Raw genomic sequence first — 6,000 nt, 5'->3', positions numbered from 1 at the left:
GCACCAACTATGAGGAATGCATGCACCCTCACCAGACACAAAGTCTGCCAATGCCTTGATCTTGGACTTCCCAGCCTCTGGAACTGTGAGCAATATGTTTCTGCTGTTTATACTGGTCTAAGGTACTTTGTTATAGCAGCAGGAGCAGTCGAAGAGACCTTCCATCTCTTTGCCTTATCACTTAGTCTCTTACTTCTAGTTCACAGCACATGGCTTCTCATACCATATCTATACTTTGAACTTCTCGTAACCACAAATCCACTCTTCCCAATCAGAACAAAAAGGGTTCATGGTGGCGCCATGCACACAGACTCCCGAGAGTTCCCCCAAGTTCTTAGGGACTGCTTTGCCTTTTGAACCAGAGAGTTGCAAAGTTCAATAAAAAATGGCCCTTGTGGATAAGCACAAAGTGAAGAGACAGCAAGTGGACGGAACTCGCACAGGCTTCCATCTCCAGGTGCCGACCGTCCCGGCACCCCTGCCCAGGTGCGTGCTGGACGGCAGAGACTGCGCCGGGGGATGGCGATCTTGGAGGGCCTGGCCGCCTGGCCTTCTGCGACACCCCGTCCACTCAGGAGATCTGCGGGAAGGTGTGGAACAGGGCGGGGGCGCCACAGCATACCACACCTTCACCCTTACCAGGAGGGCCTGGAGAAGTTCAAGGCCCTGAGAGTGGTCATGCGGGTGGCCTGGTGGATGAGAAAGCCTCAGCCCAGGACTCAAAGAGGGAAAGATGAGAGGGGCAGCCCTCCACATTCAAGAATCAGAGCCCTTTAGCTTTGCTCAGGATCCACTGAAAGACGCGCCAATCTCATCTGTACTCCCCGCCCGGCTTGGAATAGTGAGCAGGCGTCAGTAGAGATGAGGGAGACAGCTGTCATCCAGATCTGCCCAGCAACCAGGTCGCATCCCAGAAAGCTTGAGAAACTGCACGAACAAGGAATTCTTTGTCACATCTGCGCCTTGGTCAGTAATAGACTGGCAAGCAATTCATCCTGAGCTCAAAGGTGCCACATGCAGATACTCACCAGGCATCATGGCTGTGACCCTGGGAGGCCTTCCTGCAGCCACGGAAGAGATCACCCATAAGGCATCCCAGTGACACAACCTACCCAAGGTGGCACATGCTGCTCAGGCTCCCTCTCCCAACCGGCCCATAAAACAAGGGGATATGCGAGAGCACTTCAACCAGCAATAGCAGAGAATGCCAAAAGGTAATAACAAACTTGGGGCCAAGAGATGGTGAAAATAGATGAACTAAGAGAAAAGGAATTTGATGGTCTTTTTAACTGATTCTGGACACACGTGTCGTTGATGTTGCAGTGTTGAAACTACAAGGGCTAGAAAACTGAAGATGTCCTTTGCCTAAGGAAGCACTGAAAGACCAGAACATGATTTATTAATGACCAACTTCTGTTATTGTGTGTTGAGTTTTCATCTGCGCATCAAATCACAATGAATAAATAGAGCTTTTTCCTTTCTCAGTCCCTTGGGTACAGCAGGTCCTGAGCACCCTGCTCTAGAATGTTGTATCAAGAGTTCCAAATATCAAAATAAAAAATATTGGCCGGGCGCGGTGGCTCATGCCTATAACCCTACCACTCTGGGAGGCCGAGGCGGGTGGATTGTTTGAGCTCAGGAGTTCGAGACCAGCCTGAGCAAGAACGAGACCCCATCTCTACTATAAATAGAAAGAAATTAGCCAAACAACTAAAAATAGAAAAAATTAGCCAGGCATGGTGGCACATGCCTGTAGTCCCAGCTACCTGGGAGGCTGAGGCAGGAGGATCGCTTGAGCCCAGGAGTTTGAGGTTGCTGTGAACTAGGCTGACACCACGGCATTCTAGCCAGGGCAACAGAGTGAGACACTGTCTCAAAATATATATATATATATTAAAAGGAAATCCCCATCCTATGACTCTAGTCCTTTTGATCTACAGGAGCTGGTTACCTCTTTTTGCTAATGGGAAGATTAAACTACTACAAAATGAGGAGCAAACGCTTTGTCTACATTGGACATCTGCACGCATAGGACTGAAGACAGTACAGGCTCCCGCACAGGGAAGCGTCTCCCGCAGCTGAACTGCATACCGCGGATGAGTTGGTTGCAGGCTCAGTAATACCCTCTGGTGATGCAAAAATATGTATATTTATTGGGTTTGACAAACTGTACTCAAATATATTTTCCCAGTTTCAGATCCTCAGCTATTTTGAGTAGGAAGGCTTGAACTAAAAGGGCCCGAGAAGAATTAATGCCGCATTTCTTTACATCTCAGGAAGTACTTTTTATGGTAACTTGTCAGATTGTCTATGAACAAATCCACTGTTTCAGACATTGATAAAGTCTTCTTTTTTTTTTCACAAGATATTTTGTACAAGAACATTTCGGACATATTAGATTGACTGATTTTAACAAATCCTATTAGGTTTATATTACATGTCCCATTCATAGTCTTTTATGAATCATTGCCTTTTTGTTTAAAAAGATAGCCTATAGCTTATTTTGAGCCTATGTATAGGTACCTGCCTGTTATTGTGACAAAAGAAAAATTTAAAGTTGTCCCAAACAGAAAAATAATGGTTTGGTTTTAGTGTAAGTTACTTACTGTATTTGTTTATTGTAAAGGTGGACACTTAGTGTTCAGTGCAGTTTTCAATAAAAAGAAAATTTCTGTTGAAAAAACATACGGTTTATGGAAAGACATTAGGGAACATAATGAAATACAGAACATAAAAGTATGTATGTAAATCTAAAATGCATGCACACAAAACAATATATAATTTTCAAGGCATATTCCTAAGAGGAAACAAAATAACAAACAAGGGTGGAGCACATGGACCAATGTGATGATGGCTCATGACCTGAGAAGGACTAACTCAACCCTCTGCCCCTGAGGTAACAACAACGGGTTACAAGTCAGGTTAAAAATTTGCTCTGAATTCAGATCCAGAAACCTTTATTCCAGTTTCCAACCTCTTCCTTGCAAGTCATCTAAAAAGACACTTTTGGATAAAAGAGCATAGATTCACATTCCAGCCAGTCACACAGTGAGTCCCAAGGCCCCTTCCTATGCGAGCATGAAAGGGACCTCAATGGTCCTTTCTTGAGATGAAGGGTGAGAAGCTGAGGTCTTCAGCCTTTCCTCCCTACCCGATGCTATGCTGGGTGTTTTATGGAGGCTGCCTCCTTTCATCTTCACATCGAGAGGTAGGTATTATATGCCCATTTTGCTGAAGAGGTAACTAAAGCTCAGAGCAGTTCAGCAACTTGTCCGAGGTATACAGTTATTAAAAAGCAGTTATTTTAAGCCAGGCCTATGTGCTGTCTCCAGCACACTATGCTGAAAGGTATTGGAAGGTGGAGAGGCCCAGCGGCTCATCTGGAGTCTATGCACAGAGTACCTATGAAGAACTTGAGAGCCATGTTGCACCTGTCAGCCGTGACAGCCGGAAGCCCAGAGGTGGCTCTCTCTACCTTTTCCTTTCTGGAAGGACAGATGGAGGCCCACCTGCACTATTTCCAGTGAAGGACTTGCCGGTTTTGCCCAACTCTGTGGCACCATGTGCTGGGCTTTCTTGCGTGGCTCTCTGGCTTTCTCCAGGGGTACCCTGGGACTTCCTTTGATGGCAACCATGTCCCATCAGTGGGCATGCTCTCTTCCCACAGCAACTCCTCAAGGGCAGAGCTACAAATGGGGACTCTCTGTACAACCTGAAACAAGCAGCCTATGTAACAAAGAGGAGATGCCTATGTATTAATTATGTTCTAACTGAATTAAAATGCAATGCTTCTGTCCATCACATTAGTTTGGTATACATCTGGGTCTGAAGTGATTTGTTTATGCCTCTAAGAAATCAGCTCAGGAAAAATGAAAAATCGTAAATTAAAAATGTGCTGTGCCTCCTAGCAGTCTGTCTACAGGTGATTCACCAGAGCATCCATCCCTGGCGCATGTGGGCAGAGAGAGTGGACACACACCGTGAGCCAACGGAGTCTGGGCTGGCCACCAGATGCCTTGGAATCCCACAGCCAAGAGGGTTTTCAAGAGACCCAATACCTCAGCTCCTAACAGACACCACCAAGATTGTGAAGAAAAGCATGAGCCTTGGAGTCAAAGGGGCCCTAAGTTCAAACCCCAGCTCTGCTTGGTGGAACCTTAGGCAAAATGTTAAGCCCTTCAGCCTTGGTTTCTTCACCTGCAAAATGGGAACAAATACATTCCTCATTGGATCATTTGGAGGACTCATTGCAGTTGTGAATGGAAAGTATCTAATAGAGTAGCTGGAACATGGTAAGTGCTTGATAATGTTCACTATTTTTGTTGTTATAATTATGAATAAATATCTCCAAGAATAGAGCCTCCCTTAGCAGTATAACCGATATCCATCCCAGCAAGGTAGAAACATGACAATCTCTGCTTGAATCATCAGAGACCACAGTGACTGACCCACGTTCACAGCTGACTACACAAAAGAAAAATCAGTTGCAGTTCATCTTTCATTCATTCGCACTTCGAAATGTTTAACCTATGTAGAAAATATTTCTCGTGTGTTAAGTTCCCTTAGCATTTTTCCTTGAGAATGTTTTTGAGAAGCAGTTTAGAATGGAACGTGCTTAGAAAGGAATGTTTGTAGCGGTCACACAGACAGCCCTTTCTACCATTTGGGAAACCTTTTTTGCAAGTATCTCTCTGCCCCCGCCGCTGGCAAGTACTGAATCGGCTTCTGATCAAATAATTCTGGCCACAGGGAACTCACAACATTGCAAGACAACCCTCACAAGTTACTTTCTTCTTAACGTCATCAGCATCGACATGTAAAGCATGTACTCAGTGGACAAGACTCTTGGGTCCCATAAGATCTGCACCCAGCTTGCTGGCTCACTGCCATGTCCCCAGGACCCAGCATAGTGACTTGTGACCCAGCAGGCAATCACGAGATATTCGTTGGATGAATCTATGAATGGAAGGATGGATGGATGGATGGATGAATGGATAAGTGAATAATATCCCCTCTCGGGTGCTATACAATAATTTAAACATATTTATTCCTCAAACACACTATGACTTCAAGTCCAAGACATGCAATAATGAACTTACATCTGAATTAAAGATTTGGGGAGATCTCATGTGAGACAGTTGTAGAATTATAGAACTGTGACTATCCTAAGACCTGTAAACTATCCCGGGCTTGTGTGTTAGCAACAAAGCTCTTTAAAGGGCAGTTGGCAGCTGAAAAACGGCCCATTAATTTTCAAATATTAACACTAACAGGTACCTGAGAGATAAATATTGAAAATTGCATTCGTTTCCAAATGTCTTCTTCTTTTCTTTAATCTTTAGCAACATGTAAGCTACTGTCTATTTTGAACTTAATACAGGCTCAAGACCTTAATAGAAATGTATGTCATTCTGAATTGGTGACAAGGACAGACCTTTGACAACCTGCTCACACTTTCCAAAAATGTGCATTTACTCATTGACAACACGGTCTCTTTCTCAAATTAGTCATTGAGCGTATTAACTGTTGTGTCTGAGAACAAGATTATTAATAGTGTTCATATTACATATAAATAAATGAGCACATTCACTTTTATTAATAATAAATACGGCAAGTCGCCCTGCTCCAGACTAAATGTGCCGTATCTTGTATTGCTTTCTTTCTCTTTTGAACAATTTTGTTTGCTGCAAGTTTCAAGTCATGCCCAATGACTGATTTATTGTTTTCTTCACAGGAGGAGGGGGAAGCATTAGGTACCTGGTACCCAGCAAAAGCCCGATAAGCGGAGTTATCAGTGGAATTCCTCACTGTGACAAAGGGCTGGATGAGGGGTTCCTTGTTGGTACAACCAGGTCACAAGCCTAAGAAGGCTTGACGGGTGTGGCTGGCTCCCTCCCCAGGGCCCTGCTCTGTTCCCGATCTGGGCTTTGCTGCCCTGGGCCGGGCTGCTTCTCCTGGCTCTCTGCAGGACCTCCAGGCTGCAGGAATTTGGACCGAGTG

The sequence above is a fragment of the Propithecus coquereli genome, unplaced genomic scaffold, assembly GCF_000956105.1.
Source record: "Propithecus coquereli isolate 6110/MARCELLA unplaced genomic scaffold, Pcoq_1.0 Scaffold11, whole genome shotgun sequence".
In the NCBI taxonomy this organism is placed as follows: Eukaryota; Metazoa; Chordata; class Mammalia; order Primates; family Indriidae; genus Propithecus; species Propithecus coquereli.
The sequence above is the reverse complement of the archived record's forward strand: the minus strand, read 5'-3'. Positions refer to the sequence as shown.